A 25,862-nucleotide genomic window follows, 5' to 3' on the forward strand; every position below is an offset into this window, starting at 1 on the left:
CAATATCGCAGAGGCATACAGGGGTCATCCAGTTTGGCTGGAAACAAGGTTTTTGTTTTTCGCTTTTTAATTTTTTAATTGTAGATGGACATGATATCTTTATTTACTTTTTTATTTATTTTTATGTGATGCTGAGAATCTCGAACCCAGGGCCTCATACCTACGAGGTAAGGGCCCTACCACTGAGCTTCAGCCCCACTCCTGGAAATGAGGTTTTAAGCAGCATCCCAGAGCACAAGAGAGGACAACTCTACCTATGTTAAGTAGGGTATTTTGATAATAATCTGTTGGCAAGCTGAGGTTGTAGATCAAAGAAGCAAGATGTTTTGTTCCATTTTTCATATTTATAAACAGTGTTCAAGTAGACTTTCATGTTGAAACTTAAGAAATAACACAATTAGAGAGCAATAAAATAGTCCCTATGGGAGAGGACAAGAGCCTGGTTTATAGGAACATCTAAAAGTGCAAATGCAAAGATCAAGGATTTGCAGACATCTTTAATGACAGTACCCAAGTTAAGACCATGACAGGACCAGACAAGTGACTTCATAAAGAAGTGGGAAGAAACTGAATACGATAAGGGATATGAGCCTAGGTAGCTGGAAATTAGCCCCCATGTTACAATATTAACCTCTAGAAAAAGAGACAGGTTTAAGGAAGAAAAGGAGCTCAGTTTGGAATTAAGGAAATTTGAGACACTGATAGAACACCTACTCAAAGAAAACAACAAACAGTGGGCTCTGTGGGTTTAACAGTCACAAAAGTAGTCAGAGTGAAAGGTGGGACGCAGGAAACTTCTTCCTAGAAACAAAAACTAGATTTGCCACTTCTCAAGATCTGCTGGCTCATGTTTCCTACTGACCACTGTAACTCTTCCAGCTCAACTGAACTCCTTACTGTTTTTTTTTTCTCTCTCTCTCTCTCTTTTTTTTTTCACTGATACCTTTTAGTTCCTTTTAGTTATACAAGACAGTAGAATCTATTTTGATACATTTATATAAGCATATATCTTGTTCTAATTAGGATCCTAGTCCTGTGGATGTACATGATGGTAAGATTCACTGTGGTATATTCATATGTGTACATAAGAAAGTGTCCTCTGGGGACTTTCATTGTGGACAGAGTGACTTCAACAATGAGTCTAATTGATCTTATCAATTTCATACACATAGTTGCCCCACGCATGCCTCCTTCCATTTGGAGACAAGGCTGCTGAGCTCGATCACAAATCTGAAGGACTTTACCACATATTTTAATCTTTTAAAGGCAAGTAATAACCGCCAATTGAAAAGTACAGAAGTTGTCAACAACATGTCACAAGCAAACTGACTGCAGCACATGTCATGGGTTCCTGAATTCTGTGAAGAACCTACTCAAGTTCCTCTTCCCATCTTCCTACCCTATATTCTCTCTCCCAGCAGCCTTACTCTTCGGGACGGAAATTTAGCATAAACAAGAATACATGCATATGGATTTGTCATTCATCTGTGGAAGAAGTCCTGGGTACCTTCAATTTACAAAACCCTCCTATTTGGGCTCTTGTGTAGAAATCAGCATGATCCTTCTGGTCTCCATGATGACTTTTCTGACCTCCATTAATTAAAGAAAACAAATGAGAACTTCTCAGTAGTTTGATTCTTTTGCCAGCCATGAGTAAGCACATTTGTTCCCATCTTATTATAAGTGTGATCAGTGGGAGGGAAAAATAGAGCTTGATGATCATTTTCAGATTAGTAATTCAACCAGCCTTGCAGTCTTTGGGACATGGGTTCCTAGTAAGATATAAAGATGTTCCATGCTTTTCTGATTCCCAACACTGAAAACCCCAGACATATGAGGCATTTCACACATAAAATAAAATCCCAGGATATAACCTACAGGTACCAATGTGCTACATCACTGTGCCTTTTACAAACTAAGCATATAAGCAGATCCAACGTAGCAACAGTTCCTTACACATCAGTGGCACAGCCATCCTCACCTTGTAAATGGGCATGGAAAATCGCCCCTTCACCTACTTTGAGTCATGCACACTGCCACAACATGACGGGGGGGGACAAGCCTCATGGTCCACCCACATATAAATCCTATAAGAGGAAAGTACATGAAATTACAAAATAAAAGGTGCAGGACCCCATTAGAGAAAGTCCTACTCAATAAGTCTATAATCATGAATCCTGTCAGCAAGTCCACAGCACAACGGAAGATAACAAAGTGAACTCAAAAACATCTTCCCACCCAGCAGCCCATTTGTAAATGGAAAAGCCAAGGTTTCTTAGTAGTTTGAACTAGACATGTTTTAACAAAGCAAACTCTCTATTATTCCAATTAATATGGTGTCAGATGCTTTGTACAATTCTCCTTGAAGAAGTATCTCAGGGTTCAGACACATTAAACAAATACTGATCAAGTGCTCACATAGAACAATAGCAATCAAAACACACCATGAACTAAGCATAGAACAGGTCCTTCTCTTTCCCCAAAGTTCACCCTACAGCAGAGAAAAGGGTTAGCTCTGCCTGTGATGCTTCCCACCAGACAGGCACTTTCACCACATACATCATACCTAACACTTCCTACAGAAACACAAAGAGAGCCCTCCATCACAGTTTTTTTTTTTAAATATATTTTTTAGTTGTAGGTGGACACAATACCTTTATTTTATTTTTATGTGGTGTTGAGGATCGAACCTAGTGCCTCATGCATGCTAGGGAGCGTTCTACCACTGAGCCACAACCTCAGCCCTCCAGCATGCTTTTGAAAGTTGTCAGGTATAGATGAATGAAACAGACGATATTAGAAACATATCAGCCTGTTCTTAAGAAATACAAAAGTCCTAGACCATACACTGAAAATGAATCATCTATTTTTGTTGATCTTTGTTTGGTTACTTTAAACATCTTTAAAAAAAAAAAAAATTTAGGCCAGGAGTTGGTAGGAAATGGATGGAAGAGTTATTCACCAGAGATAAGCCCAATGGAAAAAAGTGAATGTGTCAAATCCTGAGAAAACAGCAGACACCTACCTTCAATCACCCTCAGTTATAAAGAAAACACACCCTGAGCAGGACATTAAATGACAAACAAAAATGCTTTTCAGAGGTCCCTGAGAAAAGCATTTCACTGACAACAAAAGACAAAGGAAAGAACCAAGGAAAAATCAGAGGAAAGTTAGAAATATAATGAATCTTCAGATTCTGGATGTACAGACTATTGGTGTATGACTGATCAAGAAGCTAAAAAACGTATTCACATGCTGGTACAGTGTCAAACCCTGCCTTTGTCCCCAAGGTTTGACACTGCACCAGCACTGTGAATAGGTACATACACAACCAGAAGACTTTCAGGGAAAGGCATATTCCTCTAGTTCCAACTCATTTCTTTAGGGAATCCTGTGCCAGAAGGGCACAACCTAAGCAATGGGAAGCAAGGGGGGTGGCAGGGGCTGGGGAACGGGGGTCTTAACAAAAGGAGATAATTTTAATAAAGAAAAAAAAAGTGACCAAAATCATAAAACAAAGAGAAAGTGAAAGAAAACAAACTCTCTTTATATCAATTCATACAATTTCAAGACAGAAAGTACTTTGGAAAAAAGTTTCCTACTAAGTCTCTCTAGGGCGCCTAAATTTAGGTCAGTTATATCCGTTTAGGAGCAAACCCACAGCTGTGGATGACTGAGAAAGAGGTCAGCCCAGGACCACTCCTCAGCCTCAAAAGAGGGCAGAAGTCTGGGAGCTCGACAGGAGGGTTGGCCAAAAGAAGCTGAGCTGGTTTCAGGCACTCAATCATAGTTCAAACAGTATAAGTAAAAGGAACAAAAATAAAAGGAGAAAATAAGGTCAATATCCATTTATAGTGAGTCAATCGAAAGTCTCTTTCTGAAGAATTTGTCTCAAACATTATTGTAGCTTTTGATATGCAATTTTTCTTTTAATGTAATACACAATATCACAATCATTAACTAAGCATTTATTTTGAAGTCCTCCAAAATGAAAATATACCAAAAAGGAAGGGGCCTTAGAGGAACACACTCACATTCCAATTGTCATTTATTATTTAAGATCCAATATTTTACAAAATATATGCTGTTTCCAAGGCCAAATTATTTACTTACATTTTCTACCAATTCTAAAATATTCTCTGGAATTACAGAGTCATGAATTTGACCCTTTTTCCTTATTTTCATGAAGTTTCCCATAGGATTACAAGAAATCAATGAAGCCCATCTCAGCTAATAATAGATGTATATTCATTAAGTACAAATGATCATACTTTAATTCATAACAGAATGGTTTCTATTGTATTTGCTTTCCATAGAATTACTATAAAAATTATAATGATAGTTCATGTGAGTAAACTTTTTTTCCATTTCAAATTCATTTTAAAATCAAAATTAATATATCCTTTGTCATTCTAGATAAATTCATGGATTTTTTTTGCTTAAAGCTATAGAATCCTATTTTTAATCTCCATTAAAATATGTTTCTGCCTTCTTTGTTTATCATATATATAATTTAGGGTAACTCCAAGAAGCCTAAAATAAAAATGACCCTTAAAAATAAAAACCAGGAACATTCCATGCTGAAAATGCTCACCCTTTATAAAAACATAAAACAGGTTGAGCACTGAGTATACAGTGTGTATAGTATGAAAAGAAACAAACTTGTACCTATATATCAACTAACAGGAAATGCCTGACTTAGCATTAAAAAGAGTCCTGTGGGTATAAAAAAACACACTTTTTGATTCAGCCCTGAGGAAAAAAGAATGTCATTAATGGATCACACTAAAAAGTTCATTAGTCAGATTAATCGCACTAGTCCTGTACTGCTTTTTTCAGTCTTCCTACCTTTTTATTAACCCTACTACTTGGTTAGGAAAACAGGTGCCATTCCTATGGCACCTCAAACTCTTTTTCAGATTTTACACGCAAGCAATTGTAGAATCAATTTCAATAACATTTTGTGACTTATTTTGTCATAGAAGATACTGCATACTAAACAATAGGCTATAAAAACAGTGGCGCACTCCTATAATACCAGTTACTCAGGAGAATGAGAATCCCAAGTTTGAAGCCAGCATTGGCAAGTTTGAGATTAGCCTGGGTAATTTACTAAGACCCTGTCTCAAAAAAAAAAAAAAAAAGAAGAAGAAGAAGGAGGAGGAGGTCAGGGGTTGCAGCTCAATGGTAAAGCCACCTTGGTTCAATCCCCAGCCCAACAAAGAAGAAATCACCCCTTTACCTTATAAACTTTTGTGGTTTTGAAAAGCTTAGATGATACAGAATTTATTCAGAGAAAGGGGTACCTCAGATAATGAAATTCTAGTTACCTAAATCTAGATCAGATCTTACCTAGATCTTAATCTTTTATAGATTTCAAATATCTTCTGTTTATTAAACAGCACTATGAATTTGGAAAGATTAGTTACTAAATATAACCTTTTCTTTGAAGACAAAAAACTCAAAGGAACTTCAAAATACTGGTCTGAAACCTTCTAAAATAGCTTCAATGTAGAAGGTGTAAGAATTATGTTTCATATATAATAACTACAAACAAAACTTTGAAACTTTGCCTTTTCTTTTAACCATAAAAGCCAATGTCAATTGACTTTCCGAGTTTTTATTCATTATTTTTATCACTGATGACTAAGAAAGTTTTGGGAACTATTTATTGACTGTAATTGATAAAATTCTGAGTTCATTTTTTTAAAAATATGAGTTTTATGATACTTAATTATAATAATATTTTCAATTAATTTATGTACTTTGTAAAAAATTACTTTAAATACAGCTCTATTGCAAACATTATTGCACAAATAATTAATGTTCAAATCAAGAACAGTCAAGAAATGTAGCAGAGCACAAGAAGTGTGTTGAGGTGGGGAGACTAGTTTCTGTTTCCTTAAGATTGAGAATATCCCCAGGAAACAAAGCTAACCACATTTTACATCCTGCATTCTTTTTCCCCTGTGGTCTACTGAAATTTACACTTAAATTCATTGCTCTACATAGCTAATAATAATAATAATATATATATATATATATATATATATATATATATATATATATATATATAAATTGTACACACATTATACACTTGCAAAAAAAAAAATTTGAGATGTACAAGGGCCAAAACAATTATGTTTTGTATTATTTTGCTGAGTGATTTCATTCCTAAAAATGTTGGACTCTAGGAAATAAGTATCAGAAAATAAGAGATAGCAATTGAATTAATTCATACAGCAAAAAAATTACATCAAAAAATATATGCAAACAATAACACTCTCTAAATGCTCCACCCCCCTCACCACCACCCATTACCAATAAGTGAAGAAATATTCTATGTTTGCTTCACCTCTGCAAAAATAATGATCATATTTTTATGACATCTGGACTGAATCATCTTAATCACAAAATCTTATTCTCCCCTCTTAACCAAGCATCCTCTACAACCCTCTCCTTTTCAAATTTTTCTTTTCTTCTGTAGAAGGCCTGGCATATACCCTAAGTGGAAAGCATTCAAGTACTAGTCTATAAACAAACCCGGGCACTGTGCATGAGATACTATGTACCAAGGTGACACAGCAGGTGCAGTCTAAAATTTTCATACCATGAAGAGAAGACAAAAAGTTCTACTCAATATTCTCCCTAAAGCCGTCATTGATTTTAAAAGATGAAAAGAACTCTGTGTTCTTTCAGTTCCCAAAATGTCAGATTAAAAGATAAAATCACCAGGGGGCATTCTGGAGGGACCCATTAGGAAGACTTCCCTTGTCATTCTTTCTCTTTTCACTAACTTCTTTTGTGACTTCAAGCAAATTATTCAAATTTGCTGATTCTCATTCCAACCATAAATGAGGTATCCCTGAAAATGTCTAAGCTACTTTACCTTAATATCTTAACACTTAATGATTTTATGATTTTTCTTCACTCATTCTGTGTGTTGGGAGGTGGGGATCCCCATGCATAAAAGATAGTGTTATTAAGGTTTGGGTCTTAATGTCCCTCAAGACCTATGTGCTAAAGCCTTCATCATCTTCCTTGGTGCTACTGGGAGATGATAGAACCTTTAGGAGGTAGGGCCTAGTCTAAGGAAGTTTGATCCCTGGGCTTGTGCCCTGGAAAGAAATATTAGGTCCCCATACCTTTCCTGTACCCCTCCCCCCACCTCTTTTTCTTTCTCTTTCACTTCTTGGCAGCTATGAGAATAGTTCTCCTCTGTCATGAACTTCAACCATGATGTACTTCCTCATTACTGGCAAGTGGCCATACATTGAAACCACGAGCCAAAATAAATCTTTCCTCCTTTAAGTTGATTTTCTCAGGTATTTTGTCACAGTGACAAAAAGCTAACTAACACAGGTGGCACTGTCTTACTGTCCTCTTTATTTAGCACTGTTGCATAATTAAGGCTTACATTCATTCTTTCATTCAATAATTATTTTCTGACTATCTATCACATGCCAGGCACTGAACGTACAACTGAGAACAAACACAGAACTCCTGTCTTCCAAGAGGTTATATTTGAGTGGAGCTTGGTTTTGATGGAAAAAAAAAAAAATCCTAAAGTATTTTGCACTAAAGTATTTTTAAAAATGCACATCCCACCACTTTCCCACTTTTTCTTCTTGAATAAAAATTATTAACCCTAAATTTAATTACTGATGACCTAAGAATCATCCATACTACATGCTATGGTAGGGTGATACCCTCAGGAACAGTTTAAAAGAAAACACTATTAACCCCTTCATTATGCAGCCCCAACTCAGACTGCTCTCATCTGAATTTTTCCTCTACCTGCTTTATGAGATTTCTTCACTGTGGTTTAAAAAAAAAAAGAGAGAGAGAGAGAGAGAGAGAGAGAAACAAATTATCTAAAACTGTACTTCAAATACAAATAAATATCTCCAAGTAATGCAAAAGGAGCTACTTATCTGCATTTGGATTTTCAACATTCTGACTCTAACTATTCAGGGGACTTTCTCCCCCTTCTTGCTTGTGTTGGAAGCTAGAGGAATTTACCAGATAACTTATGGGTTTTGCTATACATGCTATGGACAAAACAAATTATCCATGACTCTTACAAATATTAGAAATTTCAAACCAGATACATGTGCCCATCCAGGCATTAAAAAGCAAATTCATATTTCAAATTCTGCCTCATCTATATAAACCCACATGATCTTATCTTAGGCAAAAAATGTAGCAAGACTATCTGCTTCTGTTCTAGAAATAATTAGAACATTTTCCCCATCCTTTCTAGGATTTAAAGAAAATTTTTTAAATATATGAATTTTAAAAAATCTATCTGCCACTCCTAAAAAAAAACACAATTCCTTATTGGAAGTTACCTTATAGAAAACACACCTATTATGAACAATAAAATGATTTAAAAAATTATATCTTGTTGGAAATTAACCAAAGCACAAGTTCCATCACATACTGAGGAAAGCATCACCGAAGGACCTTCCCAAGGAAAGAAGCTGGAAGGAGGAATGCTGATTCTGGGGGCATGCATTCACCTAGGAGGAATGGATAACTGCTGCATCCCCTGCCCAGCTCCAGGGACTGAGGAATCGAATCCTCTGTTCTCATCGATTGGGGAAGACAACAATTAAAAGTTAATATCTTCAAAAAAGACAAGTGCCGTGAAAAAATAATATAAATAACAAGTGAGAGAGTAATGGGAGCTGAGGAAACTGCTTCACATAAAATGTTCACAGGAAAATGTAATTACAAAGGAGAGAGCAGCACATAGGCCTCTTGACAGAAGGGTCTCCTGAGAGGCAACAGGCACACAAAGATATCTGGCATGCACATGTTGGGCCTCTTGGGAAACTGAAAGGCCACCGTGACTGCAACAGAGTAAATGACGTGGGCAATATGTTCCAGCCAAAGTCAGAAAGCCAGACAGGTGCCAAATCACATATGAACTCCTCCCAGCAAGGTTTTTATTCTGACGGGATAGAGATAAGAAGTCAATGGAAAGTTTTAATCATCCAATGATCCAAAGGAATTCATGAGAGAGCGTACGGGGAGAGGAAGAGAGAAGGAGGGAGGAAGGAAGGAATGAGAAAACAAAGAGGGAGAAAGAGGGAGGAAAAGAAAGAAGGAAACACTTCAGCTGTATTGTAGAGGACAGCTTTTAGAATAACAAGTAAAAGCAGTTGATTTTTCCTTAAGGACACTGTTAGCCATCTTCATGATTAAACAAACGTATGAAAAAAAAAAGGACATAATGAGGAGAGAGAAAGAGTGAACAAATTAGATGAGAAAATAGTCAAAAAGGCAAACCACAATCAAAAACAGGATCTACAGTAGGAAAACATAAACTTCAGAGGTAATCTTGAACACACATATCTATTCAACTCAAGATACTTGAAAGATCGTTCCATTTCATTCAGACTGACAAGACAGGAACAAGGAAGTGTCAACTGAAAGAGGTTCTCAAATACCAACAGGCAAAGTGATTTCTATTTCCTCTTGGGCTGGGGCTGTATACAGGTGACTCTCCACACACATACACATACACATTCAATATAACCTGAACTGATTTTAAACCCATTTTGGAAAAGAATCCTGAGTCACAAATTCAACAGGCAAAGACACCTAGGACATTTCCCACCAGCACCAAGCTAGGAAACTAAGGATAGGAGTGAAACGGATTGACCCAGCTGAGTAGAGAATTAGTGTGCAAGAGAGACTACATATGATTAGTTATTTCTATTTATGGGTTTGAATCTTAAGGAGAATGCCTGGTCTATCCCCATTTTATTTCATAATTTTCCCCCTGTTGGAGACTGAAGAGCAAGAGTCAATTGCCTGAGTATTGGCATCACACTGGAAACTAAAGGGCCGTGCATTTCAATTCCAGCTCAAGAAACACTCTGGCAGAGCGGATGCAATTCACCAGACCCCAGCGGGCTAGGTTCACACTGTTGTCAGTCAAATCACACAGCTGATGGAAATCAGCAGAGCACATTAGCAATTTATACTCAACAGCCTCTCCTCAATGAGAAATTTCAAGATAATGTTAAGGGAAACTCAAAGTTAATCCAAAATATTTAGCTCATAGCTTGAGCCCTTGGGCTTACCATGAGGCAGTTAGCGGGCAAGTGACTCAAAAACTGGCATTTCTAATAAGACTCCAGTCCAAAATCCAGGTTCCAATATTCACGTGGCCACCTTCAAGCCTGACCTGACCCAGTGCACTTCTGCCAACTCCCTTGGCCATTAGTTTGGCAGCTGCTGGCAACATGATTTGTTTATCAGACTATGTTCTGAGGCAGCTGAGTGCTCTGCAGAGATTACTACCACCAGAGATGTCACCCTACTTTATGACAGTCTCGGCTTCAACAAAGCCTCCTAGCTGACTTCTCTGGACTTTAGCTTCCTCACATGAAAGGTCAAAATCATCTGTACAACCCCTTCTTTGTGGCACTGCTGGACACCATAGCCCTGGCCTTCTGTTTTCTGGGGGTCTCCTCCCATTTTCCCACCCAAACTAGAGAGTAAGTTCATTCACCATGCCAAAAAGACTGCCCTCAGCATATCCCTATCCCATTCTGATTGAAATATTATTTAATAATATCCACATATTTCTAAAACTTTTTTTCATTTATTATAATAAAGTGAAAAAAGTTTTAGAAATATGTGGATATTATTAAATAAGTTAGAAATTCTAAAAATATCTTTATTGCTTAGGAATTAATTCTTTATGAGTAGGGATGGGATAATTGGCAAGTGAAGAGAACAAAAGTAGATAAAAAGGTACCTGTGTGTGTGTGTGTGTGTGTGTGTGTGTTTCTGTTTAAAGTACACGTGCATATCCACACAAACACACATGTGAAAACTAGAAGGATATAACCCCCAAAATGTCTAAAATTTCATCTTTGAAAAGTAGGGTTGTAAGTAATTTTTATTTTTCTCCTTATATGCATCATATTCTAGATTTCTAAAATGAACATGTATTATTCTTATAATAAGGAAAAACTATATATGCATATATGAGAGAAAAGTAGGAAAAAAAAGTAAGAACTCTAAAGAGCAGCATGCAGATGGATAGCTGACATTTGACTAAATCTCATATCTTCTGACCATTACTTGAGTGATTTTTCTGTTGCACAACTTTTCTTGTCTTTAATGAATAAAAGACCCACATAGAAAAAGAAAAAAGATATGTTGCCTTTGCAATTTATTAGGAATCTTGGAGCAAGAACTAGAAAATGTCACAGAATTGTCTGCCTTACTCTGAAGAAGAGTCTCCACCCTTAGAATGAATCTGCCTTGAGTATCAGACACAATAACCATTTAAACCTGAGTTAAACTGCACCTCAACTAGCCCTACGTTTTTAGATATTGTACATTACGTCCTCTGGGAGATTTAACGTTTATCACAACAAATCAAATCACTGCAAATCTCATCAAACTTCCTGGATGTGGTTATTCTCCAACATTCAACTATGTACAGAATCTCTTCTATCAGCAACACACCCAAGGGGACCCTGCACTGAGCCAGGCCCTAAAAGAAGCCCACAGATACACAGAGAAAGGAGATCATACCTCCAAAAGGGGCCTACCTTCCTTCTCCCCTCTCAGTGACAATGCAATACTCATTTGCAGGACACAGCCACTCCTCTAGGTACAGAAAGCATGCTGCCAGTCAGTCGCAAGCGCTGTCCTGACATATTTGAATGATATCACTGTCATGTTCAGGAGAACATTCACTGTTTGTGCATCAGATACCAACATCCCTAGGCTGACCTGCAACTTAGCCACTTATGAATTATGTGACTATGAGCTTTGGTTTCATCATCTATACAATCTCATCAATGTCAAAAGTTAAACAGAATTTAAGAGAATGTAAATGCAGTGTAAACACACCTGCCATCACAGACTCCCATTGCTAAGATTACTGAGCACCTACAATGAGCTCTAAATCTGGCAAATGGTCTACATTTGCAGTGCAGAATTGACCATCATGGAAGACAGTAATTAAACATGGAAGACAGCAGTTAGAGCAGGGAACAAAAACAGCCCAGTCTCAGAGAGCAACAAACCTGCATTGGCCTCTGTCTGCACTTGCTGGACTACAAGTGCACTTAATGATCCCAGGATGTAGCAACAGGCCTCTTGGGCATTTTTTAGCATCTCTCTCCAAAACAAACATTCTCTCAAGCAGAACAGATACCCTTATTTGTGGAGTGTTCTACTAAAATAAATCCCTATAAAGTCCAGTATGTAATGCAGATCTGGGCCATGGGTTACCTCTTACAGAGGTCAGAGGGAGGTATTCAACTTTCACTTTGGGTCAGGCTCCTATCACGTGGAGTCCAGTGTTTATATCTTTACTGCTCGTCGTTCAGTTAGTTGGCGGATTTTTAAAACTTCCCTGTAACAATCCTGACCAAAGGTTTGTGGCCTGAGTTCACCCAAGTTTCTGGGACAACTGTGTCCCACAAGAGTGGTTTTTCATGCTCTATTCCAAATGATATCTCTTGGTATTTATTTTTAGTTCACAGAAGCTGGAGTGTTGCTGATTCTATCACAAATCCTGTATACCACCTCCCTTAGAAAAAAATATTAATATAAAATCAAAATGTTATATATATATCTATGATATATAAATTAAAATCAAGTGATTTTTTTTCCAAGAATGTGCCCCTTCGAGAGTGATGCGCTGATCTTGCGATATAAAAACGTACACCACAGCTTTGGTTAACTTTATAGCACAAACCTGGGAACAAAGGTCAATGACTTCATCTTAAAGTGCCAAAAACGGGTCTTGCTTGGTCACTTATTCAGAGCATGCGAACCACAGGCCAGTCATGTACTGTGTCCTCCAAGCCACTATCACCTGTGTCACGTGATCCCCTACATTCCTCAGACTCCTCAGCCACCTGCTGTCCACCCTTGCCCTCCCTCCCCTTCCCACCAATCTCCAACCATCTGCAACAAGTGAGTCATTCCTGCCCATTTCCAGTTTGCCCATCCCATCTTACTAAATTCATATTGTTGATATCTCATTTATATTCTTTAGTTCTTTATTACATGGAATTACTTACCGTGGGATCAAGGAAACCGACATTTGGGGAAAAAAAGCAAAAAAAAAAAAAAAAACAAGAACTGGACTTTTAACCAAAATATCACCAATCCCTGCTGTCCACACCAACCCTTCAAATTGTAAGTGGGCACTGGCAAAAATCCCTGTCAATTATATTTCAATACACTAGAAAACCACATTTGTTTGATATTTGTATTTCTTTGGATATATCACTGAAAAAGTTAATGATTAAAACTCACCATAAAGCAGTGACAAGAGTGAACAAAATCCCTCAAGCAATAAAAGTCACTCAGTAAAAGAACACAAGTTGGTATTCCATCCTAATTAAGGACAGCCACATGGACACCAAATATTTCCTGCATTTAGCCTCTACCTCATCAGGACATTTACCTCTATTGTTAAAAAAGGAAGTTGAAAAAGGACATACAAAATACACTTTAGATTGCACAAAAGGCAATATGTAAATGCAAATATGTACTGCATTTTCATCCGTTTTACAACATTTATTAAGCAACTACTATGTTAAATCTGTAAATGAATAATTAATGATTTCTGCCCTGAAGGAACTCATAGTTTAGAAAAGGAGATTCTAAAATACATAAAAATGATTAATTAAGGTCTGGTCAAGATGTTCAGGAGGTAATTATCCCCGAAGGGAAAAGGAGGTAGAAACATCATCAGGACAGGTGTATAGAGAAAGCAGTATTTAATTGATAGTGAAGATCCACGAGGTCCAAATTGCCTCTGAGCAAAAAAGCAATGATATGAGTGAACACAGCATTTTCAAGAACAAGGAGTGTGGTATGTGGGATGACTAAAGCTCAACGTGATAAAGGCAGCCATAAGTGAGGAGGAGATGAAAATAAAAGAGTAGGGTGGGGTAACTGCTGCATATCTCATATGATCCACATGAGAATTCAAAGCAATTTGGACTTTGACCAGTAGGCAACAGATTGCCAAGAGAAGTTTGCACACCTATTTGTTTGCTACAGATTAGTGATGAGGACAGTTACAGTTGATGTGTATGTTCTACTAATCCTCAGAATATTCCTAGTAGGACTGGATAGAATCATGCTTGAATTGATGCTCCATTCTCTACAGCAGTGCTGTGAGATTAACTCAAAGGGCATGAATCTGGGAGCAAGAAAACAAGGAGACTAGACGACATCCAGATGCAAACTCCCAAGGGTCCTAAGACAATGCTAATGACATTGGAATAGAGAACACTTCGAATGCCATTTGGAGTGAGGATTGCTAAAATACCTGCCCTGAAAGCAGCAATCCTTTGCTAATGCCAACCAAAAGGCCACTCCCCAAGGGGTTACCCACTCTCCTGGCTGAGAAAAGGCCCTAGGTGCTACTAGCCACACAAGAACAATCCCTCAACGAGCCCTTTATCCTATAATTGGCCCAATCTTCTGGACCTGGAACTAGGACATACAAAATACACTTTAGATTGCACAGAAGGTACTCTGAGACAGCTTTTGCTTGTCTTGGCCATGTCACCCAGAGTTGCCTGCCACGTGGTCCCCACTCAGACCCTCTCAAGACATCACCTGGTCTAACCCAGCTTCCTCAACAATCCTCTTTACATGGGTCCACTGGAAGCCCAGCCCATTTCTCACCTGCCTACCCTTCCATTCTTCCCTTTCACTCCCTCAAACTCAAAATCTATGCCTAGTAAATTCAATTACCTTGTTTCAATGTTCCTTTTGACAGGATGAGAAAGGTAAGAGCCTGAATTTTGAAAGCTGAACCCTTATAACACTGTTTGCTCACCATCCCTTCAAGGAAATGGTATTTTTATTCTCACTTTTAAGCCTAAAGTCAGTGTAAATAAAGATTCTGTACCAACAACTAAAATATCAAATTATCTGAGCCGGTTCATAACTAGCCTTTTTCTCATACCTTCCTATGATCAAATGATTAAAAAGTTAATGCCTAGCTTTGCAAAAGGCTCCAAGGCTCTGCTCCTGTGATTTCCCCTTTCATTGAGTTGTGAAATACTTTTAGTAACAACTCTGTTCCTATCTCCAAAATCCCCAACCTGCAGGTGGATTAAGTTTCTCTCCAGTTCAATTTTCAATTTTTTCCTCTAACATCTTTCAAAAATCTTACCCATTTTGACATTCATGCCATTAGACTTTACTACCCATTACACTTTCTTGCTGTCATCTACCCATCTGCTAGGTGTTCCCTCATTCACTATGACGTTAACACCTGGCTATTCCCCTTTCCAGTTTCATCTCTGTCTTCATTCTATTTTCTGTATTTACAGGGAGACTCCAATTCCTCAACCTCTTCAGCTATGATGAACTATTCCTGAATTTATCTCAGTCATTATCACCTGCTGTCATTATCGTAACCTCTGATTTGGGCATGATTGTTTGCACCAGCTTGAGATTTCAGCTTCAAGAACCCCATGCTGTGAATGTCACCTTCTCTTTTTTCAACTCATCTACTCTATTCTGGTATTTCCATTCCAACATCTTGGATTATCTGGTTCTTCAATCCATTCACTACTATTTGCTTCACTCTCAGTCACCCCCTCTCTGACAGGTTAGATAAAGATCCAAAATTGTAATCTCTCTCTTTATATCTTTAATGCTTTCCCTGCTCTCTTCCTGATTCTCTCTTACCTTGAAGATCCCCAAACTGGTTAAACCAACTATCTGCCTTTTCCACATCCTCAACCAAACACCTGAAAATAATACCTGAAGAAAACTAGACAACCACAACTGGTCTCAAGTTAAACTCCTGGCTGCAATTCTTTAATGGGAAATCCCTATTGACTAGCAATCCTGTTACATTTCACATCCTTCTTCCAAAACCTGTTTCACCCTGCCACATTTCAACATCACCCTAATTCACCGGGAAAACAGAAGAAATCAGGTAAAGCCTCCAACTTCCCACCAAACTATATCCTATAACTCCTGTACGATTCTCTCTGCAGTCCTTTCTATTATTAAAAATAAACGTTCCTGGGCTGGAATTGTAGCTCATTGGTAGAGTGCTTGCCTAGCACATGTGAAGCACTGGGTTTGATCCTCAGCATCACATAAAAATAAATAAATTTTATGTCCATCTACAACTAAAAACATACATACATACATACATACATACATATATACATACATAAAAATGTTCCTGTTCATAATAAAGACTTACCCCTCCATTTGTGCCCTGGATCTCCTCTCTTTCTGGCTCTTTATGAATTTTACTCCTACAAGTATCCACCACTCTCTCCTGTTTCTCTTGTCTACTTAATCATTCTGTCAGGCTAGAAATTCATTCTAAAACCCTCGGTTCCTAACAAACACTCCCTTGACCAATATCCCCACCAAGAATTATTCAATTTCTCTGCTTTCCTTCACAATGAAACTTCTTGAAAGAGTTTTAAGTATTGTCTCCACTTCCACAACTTAATCCAATAAGCTTCTGTCCCAATCTGTCCACTAAGAACTATATGTCAAATTGCCCAAATCACAAATGACCAAATGCTACCAGCATCACTGACACAGTAGAACCATCTCCCTTTTAAAACATTCTGAACTATTGGCTTCAGAGACATCACACTCTCCTGCTTTCTTTCCTACTCCCTGGTCACTGCTCCTTCTCCTATATATAATATTTGTTCCAAAGGTCCCCTTCTCAATACATTCTCTATAGGAACTCCCTCCAGTATCAAATTCAAGCTACATGAAAATAACTTCTGTGTAACCTCAGCTAAAATCCCTCTCCCAATCTCCAAACTGAATTCATCCAGTTGTATGACACCTTCAGAAAATTGTCTAATAAGTACCTGAAACTTATTGCCAAAACAACACATTTCTTTCATTAATTCTGCTTCTCTCCCAATTCTCCATTTCCCAGTAATCGACTCAGTTGCTCAAGTAGCAAATAAAAACCTTTATTTTGATTCTTCTTTCCTCCCTCCAAATTATTATTTATTTATTGAGGGGTAACCAAGGATTGAAACCAGGGGTGCTCAACCACTGAGCCATATTCTCCAGTCCTTTTTTATTTTATTTTTTTTTTATTTTGAGACAGGATCTTACTAAGTTGCTTAAGGCCTACCTCACTAAGTTGCTAAGGCTGGCTTTGAACTTCTAATTCTCCTGCCTCACCTCCTGAACTGCTGAGATTACAAGCATGTACCACGACACCTGGCCCTCTGAATCATTAATCTATCAGTGAGAACAATCACATAACTCTATCTCAAAAAAAAATCCTAAATCTATCCACTTCTTTCCATTTTTTAATATAATGCCTGCCCACACAATGATTACTCTCAGTTGAGCAAGTAAAATAGCCCTCAACTGAAGTTCTGCCTCTAATCTTTTACCCCCACCTCCCATAATCCTGTATGTTTTTAGCAGCCAGAGAAATCTGTAATAGCATGTATTCTCAACAGAAGCAATGCCACTAACAGTGGTTCTTGGCAGATAAAAATTATCTGTATAGTTCAACTGGCTGTATAGTTCAACTCTATACCACAACAACAAAAACCCTCATATCTTAGTATTTAAGGAATACTATAATATTAAGAAAAAATCACTTCAAGCTTTTAATTAATTTTAATTATAATTTTCCTCTCAGAGGCTAATAATGAAAAGTTTAAGAGACACTATTTTATAGCAAAACCACATCATTTCATTCACCTTCATATGATCCTCCAAAGGCTTCTATCACCCAAAAACAAAATCCAAACATCCTACCTTGGATTACAAAGCCTTACAAAACCTTGTCCTTGCTTACTTTTTAAAGTTTTCTTGGACACTGTATCAAATTCAATAATGGCACCCAAAATATATATATCCACATCCTTATCCCCCAAACCCGTTAGTCTTATCTTATTTAAACAAAAACAAAAGACTTTGCAAACATGATTACATCAGGATATTGAGATGGAGAGATTATATTTCATTACTAAGTGGGCCTTATATGCAATAACTTGATATCTTTTAAGAGGGAGGTAGATGGTGATTTGAAAAACAGGAGAGAAATTTTGACCATAGAGGTGAAAAATGAAGTAATGCAGCTACAAGCCAGTGAGGGTCAGAAGTCACCAAAGCTAGAAGAGGTGAGGGATTCTGCCCTAGAGCCTCAGAAGAGAGCTCAGTAGCGCTTAAGATTGGGAACAGTGAAAGTGGCTTCAGATTTCTGGTCTCCTGAAACATGAGAAAATAAATTTCTGTTCATTTAAACAACAAAGTTTGTGGTAATTTTCAACAGCAACCACAGGAAACTTAATAGATCTCAATCTACCACCAAGTTTAAAGTTTATTTTCCTGGAACTCATATGTCTCCCATGTCTCTCTTTTATTTAATCACCAATTACTTCTTTTCCTTCCAGTAGAATCAAAACTCTTTAACAAGAACAGTTGCTCTTTTGTAAACCACTAGTCTTAATTTGTGGGGAAATGACCAGTATATATTAGGTAACTGATAAACAACAAATTAATGGATGATGTAGAAGGTGAGAGAAAAGGCTATTTTGCTCTTCAAGGAGAAGAGAAACAGCATGGAGAGTAAGGAGGGAAAAATCATAATGTCCTGTCAAGACTGTGGGACAGCCAAGTGAAAATGTCCACTGACTCTGAGTTCAGGAATCTCTAAGTCTGGTTGGGGATGCAGATTTGGGAAATCACCAGAATCAAGAATATAGACAGACTTGGTGCAGAATCATCAACTGAGAGAAAAACAGAGAAGTAAGGACAGAGTCTGGGGACTTCAGTACCCAGGGAAAGAACTTGCAAAGAGCCATGAGAAACACACATTAATTTCAAGATTGTGCATTTAGAAAGTGGACATGCTTCTCACCTTCAACTAGCTGGATGCAATTGAAAACAGAGCCCTAAGGATTATCTAAATCACAAAATAGAAGGATCCAGGCTACCCCAATCTTAAGACAAGAAAAGCCATACACCAACCCAAACTATGGCATAAACAAATTTCATTTAAGCTTGTATATATTTTCAGTTCTTTCTGTTTAAAAAAGTTTAGTATGCCTTAACCACTAACAGTCATCTTCTGATAAATGCACAGGTAGAGAAGAAGACTCAAAGAAAATGATCCAAGTTTGGAAAAAGTGTGGCAAGAAATGGAAAAAACTCCTGTAAACACAAGTAAAAAAACTGCCTCATGGATAAAGACAAACAACATGAATTTTTACATGATTTTTATTTTCCCAGAAGCCTTCACAAACCCAGGAGTGGAAAAAGAAGATTGATACCAAGTTGCAGGTTGTTTCCATGTCCATTAAGATTGAGAAGCTTTTACTAATGTCAAGGGCTTCCAGAACTCAAATCAAAAGGAGTATTATTTTAGGCAAGCATGCCATGTTGTACATTCAACTGTTTCAAAAACTTCAGCATCATCCATGGTGATGTATTAGGAAATGTTTAAATGTTAAATTGTTCAATGAGTTGAGCAATAGAATCCAAAGTAGCAAAAATCAGGAAATACATAATAGTCATGGGAATAGAATTATCATTTCATTTTGTTATTTCTTTACACAGGTTTCATGAAGTTTCTGTCATAACACCAAATAGCTATGTGTCTTTGAGTAAGGCACTTAATTTCTCTGGACCACCATTTGCTCCTTGATATGACAGGGCTCATCGTTGATAAATAAAATAATGTATAATAATGAAATAATGCAAAGTGCTCAGTACAGTGCCCAGAAAATGGCAATTGGTCCATAGGTACTTACCATTTTTTATCATTATTAATAAAAGGAGACTATCAGGTTAAATCTCTAAAGTTCCTTCTATTTTAAAGTTTTATGAATATGTTTTTTTTTTTTTCAGGTAAGTATCCCTGCTAGTTAATGATGGGCTAGGATGCAAAATGGGTTAATACTAGTAAACCTAATTTTTTAAAAAGCAAAAATATACTTGCTATGATTGGTCCTGTGAACATAAAGAGGCAGATGTAAGGAACACAGCATTCTTTGGGTGTGTATGCCACACCTAGAAAGGCTGAGAAAGGAACCTCAACTTCCAGGAAGGAAGAGGAAAGTCAGACCAAAGTCCAGAGGGGAATAGACGCCATTGGCCAAGATGAGCTTCCTCTTAGGAAGGAAGGACCAGAATAGAACAATCCTTGTTTTTTATGGACTTTAAATTCATTTTGTCCAACCATCTCATTTTATAGAATAGGAAACTAGAAGGTACAAAGACAAAGTCATACTGAAGTGCCTATAATGTGACTTCGGGGAAGGCTTAGAAGTAAATGCTGCTCCCCAAAGTCTCCTTCAACCTGGCATTCGCAAATAGTCCCCAAAGTTCTGTTTCCTTAGAATTCAGAGATCTTTGTATGAGTAGGTCGATAACATAATTCATCAATCATCTTATTATAAATTAATCATACAAATCCTTTCTTAACAGATTGGATTAGTTGGTAGGTGGAGAAAAGGGGAGAAATTGGCAAGAGCAGTGAGCCCTAAAAACCCCGACAGAAATGGACACCAAGTAGGTTTCTCTACCTTTCTTCTGGAATTGTTTTTATAACACTGGTTCACCTGCAGTGATTTCCTTTCCTCTTCCTAATACCCTTTAAATATTGAAACTGCCAAACACATAGGGAGAAAATGAAGACCAAAAAAGAAATAGACCTTAGAGGCCCAGTTTAACTGATTATCTTCAATGCATCTGTTCCGTGTTATCTGCAGGACAATCACAACCAATCCATGCCTATCACTAATTTCTTGAAAATTAAGGAATGTTTAAATTAGCATAGAATCACCTATTTACTAGTTGTATCTCATGCTCAAGGAGCTTGGGTTAGGCAGCAGGTTTGTAAAACACAGCCTATGCTCTGCAGGATCTTCCACAGAAAGGAAATGTTTCATGTTTTCAAGTAATTACAGTACAAAGGAGTATACAGACTTCAGAGTGGCACCAAAAGAGTACTTGAAGAGTTTAGGGAGTGTACAAAACAATTCCGACCCCAGCTGGGAGGAAAACTCTCAAGAAATTAGAAGCTAGGGGTAAGGCCTTCAAAAGACAAAATAAAAGGAAGAGCATTAGCATAGGGTAGCTATAAAAATAAAGTAGATTTAGGGAAGTTCAATTAATCCTATTTGGCTGGATGCTAGAGAAGATAAGGGTAGAACCCTGGGGCATAGAGAAGTCCTTGAATTCCAAACAAATACTTGGACTAGATTTCACAGGGTGGAATGGCCTGCAGAAGGGTGCAGCACAGAGGGATATGATCAAAGCAGCTTTGACATTAACACAATGAAACAAAACATCCTTTCTTTCTTCAGGTTAAATAAAAGGGAAACAACTTTGGTGAAGCTAGGACTCTGAAGTGTATTGTTTTAATCAATTTTGAAATATATTTATAAGCTGTTGTGTTATATTGAAGTTATATAATGGCATAAAATCGTGACCAATTTTTTCCCAAACTGGTCACCTTGACCATAAATGTTTTTCTTATAATATGTACAAAAACATCTGAAGTTTTCTCCTGGCCTTAGTAGTCACCAGCAGACAGATAATTAAACTCTTAAGTCACTCTGCCATCACCAAGCCATTCTCCTCCATTCCATTTGATATTAGCAGCTTCTAAAAACCTCATTTTCATAAAGTGGTTTCTGTGTTATGGTTTCTAGAGTTTGCTTTCCCTCTATATTAAAATTTTTTATAAAAATATATATGCATAATCAAATATGAAATTCTACAAAAGCCATATTGCTATTTGAAGAACATAATGCTTGAAAAATCTAAATTAAAGGGTCATTGTTCAAAATATTCGAAAAACCTACACCTACATTTACAACACGTTTGACACAAAATGTGTGGATTTTCCAAACCAAAGAATTCTCCAGTTCTCTGAGGACACCAACTTAGTACTCTGTGATTTAATTCAATTTTGACATCAACTGCTCAAGTGAGGGCAGAACACCCGGTTAAGGACTCACACCCACAAAACTGCCTCCCGCTACCCCCAATTTCAGACAGCCGTCACAATTGACTTAAGTCCCCAGGTTATCCTTCGTTTTGTCCAACTTGACCATAAATTGAGGGTTCCCACAACTTTCTCAGGTTCACAAAACTGCTATAACAGCTCACAAAACTCAGGAAAATACTTACCTTTACAGCTTATTATAAAGGATAGTATAAGGATAGAAAGAAGCAGCCAGATGTTACACCGTGTAAGCACAGGAGCAATGGTGTGGTGATTCTTGCCTTCTCTGGACAGCACTTCCAGGTATTCACAAACCTGCAAGCTTTCCACCCCACATAACCTTGGATTTTAAATATGGCACCAAAAGAGTTTAGGGAGTTGTTTAATCACATGTGATTAAACAACTGGCCATTAGCGATTGGCTCAGTCTACCCAGAAGTCAAGGGTAGGGCTGGAATTTCAACTCCCTAATCACATCACTGGTGGCTAGAGGAACCAGGTCCCACCCAGAAGCAATCCAGGAGAGTCACCAGTAATCCTATTAATATGCAAAAAGACACTGAATCACTCCAGAAATTCCAAGGATCTTGGAAATTCTTGTATCAGGAACAGGATGAAGTTATATTTCTAATAATATCACAATATGTGACAGTAAATTTTTAGTTGAAGAGGAGACATCTCTTATTAAATGGTTCTTTCCATAAATGTTGATGAACTAATAGAACCAAGCTTGACCTACTTAAAATCAGAAATATATATATTGTTTGATAGCCTCAATGACATAGAATAAGGTATCCATTCTGAGAAATCCCTCATTTGTTGATCTCATCGTTATGGGAACATCATAGAGGGTACTTACACACTAGGTAATATAATCTTTTGGTCCATCATGTATGTGGTCCATTTTTTACCAAAACAAAGATGTGCAGCACATGACTATATGTGTTCTGTATTATTAAACTCTAAGCTTCTCAAAAAGAGTATAACTGTACTTTTTTATCCAGTATTTATCCCTCCATAATGCTGCACAAGACAATAGAATACTTAAGAAGATGAGTGTAACAACGTGATATGTAGTGTTTCTTTCTGAAGCAGTTTCTGTACTTAGGGCAATCCCATGAGTCCAAGTATTGACAAGTAGAATCAAGTTTTGGAAAACCGACCTGAAAGCATCAACATATTCCCAAAATAAAGAGAGAATAATGATCTCAAAATTGCTTCCCTTCTCTAATACCCAAAGCTGCAACTAGGCAAACCTTCCGCTATCCCAAGACACATACACTTATTAAAGTTAAGAAAGAGAGGATAATTTATGGACAACACATAAGAAGTGACTTGTTGGGTTAACTGTATTTGGGGGGGGGGGCTTTTTAAAATTTTTTGCAGGGCTGAGGATCAAATTTTCCTTTATGAAAATAAAAAGAAAACATAAGGAGGAAAGCAGTTAACTGCCTTCTAGTATTTTGAAGTTTACTGCCTGCCTGATACATCACTGACAATTTTACACATGTTATATATTATTATCCCTATTTTGTCAGTGACACAATTGAGGCTTAGTGAATTTAATTAGGCCATTTAAGGCCAAAATCTTTGGTTTTTTAGACTCAGCTAGTTTGTTCCAGTTTAGTCATTGGAGAAATATTTATTAAGTGCTTATTACAAGGTAGTTATCACAATAAACAGAGATCTGTAAGAGTGCAAGATAAACCAAGCCCTACTCTCATAGAACTTCAATTCTGAAGCTAAAACAGAAAACAAATAACTAAATGGATAATTTCAGAGTTATTATAGTTTGCCAATGAAAATGATACAGCTTTTAAGAGCTATAAATGTATTAAACAATTCCAAAAACTAAATGGGGAGGGAATTAAACCTACTGACAGTTGGTATATTTGTGACCCTCTTTTTAATTATGAACCAGCCAAACAACTTTATATTTTAATAAATCAAAAGGAGGTTAAGGCAGAGCTTCAATTGTGCTCAGTATCTCTATAATGCATCCATTGAAAAATATATATTTAATTTGGTCTTTTTAAAAATATCTTTATAACATAAAGTGAGAGCTATCAAAGTGCATAGATCTAACAATGTGGATTCTCAAAACTAAAATTTCATCCTTATGTATTATTCACTAAGGTATTGTTACATTATTTTGAAAGAGCTGAATTGCTAAAATCCAGGAAGTATTATAACTTGACATAATGTTCCTGTGAGAAACACCAGGAGGTTTCAAGACCCACATCAGCAAAGTTCTGCAAGCTGCATGTGGTATCCCTTGGGCAATAACATCCAGTTCTCATATGATGGTCACCAAGAACTGTGGGACTTAGAGACTTGGAATAGTCAGTAGTTAGGACAAAGTGCTTGGTTCCAATGTGAGGCTTATCATTACCCTCCACACTCCAAAAAAAAAAAAAAGAAAGAAAGAAAGAAAAGAAACATCACACTCTTAAATTTGGAATGTATGCAAAATATTAACAGTTTTAAGCAATAAAAACTCAGTGTAACTTACTAACTTCCTTCCCTCACCTATTTATACAAGTAGACTAAATTAGCTGTTAGCTATTTCTATAGTTGCCTCCTATGATATTTATAATGTGTTGTGTAATTTGGGTTGTCCCTGTCACTGAGACTTGGTGCGAATATGTGTTTGTAAATTACTTTGGAATTCTTGAGGAAGGCTTTCCCAGAGTGAATGAAGGTGGAAGACGGTCTAGAGACCATCTGGAGAAGCAGCACTTCATTCACCCAGATGCACCTTCTTGCCAAAGCACTTTGCAAATCTATTTTTGCTAATCAAAGTTACTACGTGGGGAGTGGAGGCTGTTTTAAGTTCATCAGTGTATACCTTTCGTTTCCTCTAAAGACGGTCACACCCCGGTAAGCTGAGTTTCTCAAAGAAGCTTCTGTCCCCTTCGAGAATGGTTCCCACCCTTGCCTCAGAAAGAAGCAACAATCCTTCTTATCAGATTAGTCACATTCACAAGCTAAAAGTTTGCATACACTTTCACAGAGATACCAAACCCCGCCCTAAAGCCCTGCCACTTTTCTAAGTGTTACAAATGCATTAAACCCTAGTTCCCCTCCAAAACGTAAACAGTTAAACCCCGAATAAGAACGAGTCTTCCGTGGATGGGGAGAAATTTTAAATCTTGCTCCAGTTTCCCGCCACCACCACCTACCGCAACACCAGAGCCCCACAAGAATCGCGGGGATCAGAAAGGGACCACTCCCCCCTAGCACCCCAGGGACCAGGAGGGGGATCGCCCAGGAAACACACACCTGAGATTAATCTTCACGCGCGAAGGGGCAGCGGGCAGGAGCACCTAGTCCCTCCAGCCAGGGCGGAGTCAGCCTCCCCCCCAGGATCTGAGGCTCGGCCCTGTGCTCGCAGCGAGGCGCGCGGGGATGTCACTCGGGTCAGGCTGGGCGAGTGTAACCCGACGCGCCCTGCACCGCCGGCCCCCGCCTCCTGTGCGACTTCCTCCTCCCCCTCCAGCGCCGCCTCCCTCCCGTCGGGCTGACCCTGGCGGCCGGGCCGCCGCATCCAGGCGGGTACCTAGGGCCCAGGCTCCTCCGGCCCAGCGGGGAAACACGGAAGTGGAGCTGTGAACCCGGGTCGGGGTTGGGGGGCGGGGGTGGCGAGCGAGTGAGGTCTCTTCTGCCCAATGAATATGACTACACGGGGACACGGGGACACCGGTCCCGTTGGCTAGGACCGCGCCGCAGCGGACGTAATAGCCTTCGCCCCAAGCTGCGGTTCCTGTTTTGCGCCTTGGCCGTGCCGAACTCCAGCCTCACCGCCCCGCCTTGCCAGCTGGCTGGCAGACGGGAAAGCCAGGGCTGAGCTAGGCCGGGGAAGCCGGTGGAGGTGTCGGATTTC

General features: G+C 38.2%; 1 protein-coding gene across 3 annotated transcripts in view; it reads right to left on the reverse strand.

Annotated features, from left to right (window-relative positions):
• The window catches only part of Gpd2 (glycerol-3-phosphate dehydrogenase 2), a 140,307-nt gene extending 114,869 nt beyond the window's left edge, over positions 1-25,438 (reverse strand). For 2 of the 3 annotated variants that reach the window (XM_076865784.2, XM_076865783.2), the window contains exon 1: positions 25,262-25,438. The gene's annotated coding sequence lies outside the window, so the exon portion shown is untranslated. The remainder of the gene's footprint in view (positions 1-25,261) is intronic. The other variant, XM_076865782.2, reaches the window with a different exon arrangement.
• Between the last annotated feature and the right edge of the window lie 424 nt (positions 25,439-25,862).

Source organism: Callospermophilus lateralis, chromosome 9, assembly GCF_048772815.1.
Source record: "Callospermophilus lateralis isolate mCalLat2 chromosome 9, mCalLat2.hap1, whole genome shotgun sequence".
Classification (NCBI taxonomy): domain Eukaryota; kingdom Metazoa; phylum Chordata; class Mammalia; order Rodentia; family Sciuridae; genus Callospermophilus; species Callospermophilus lateralis.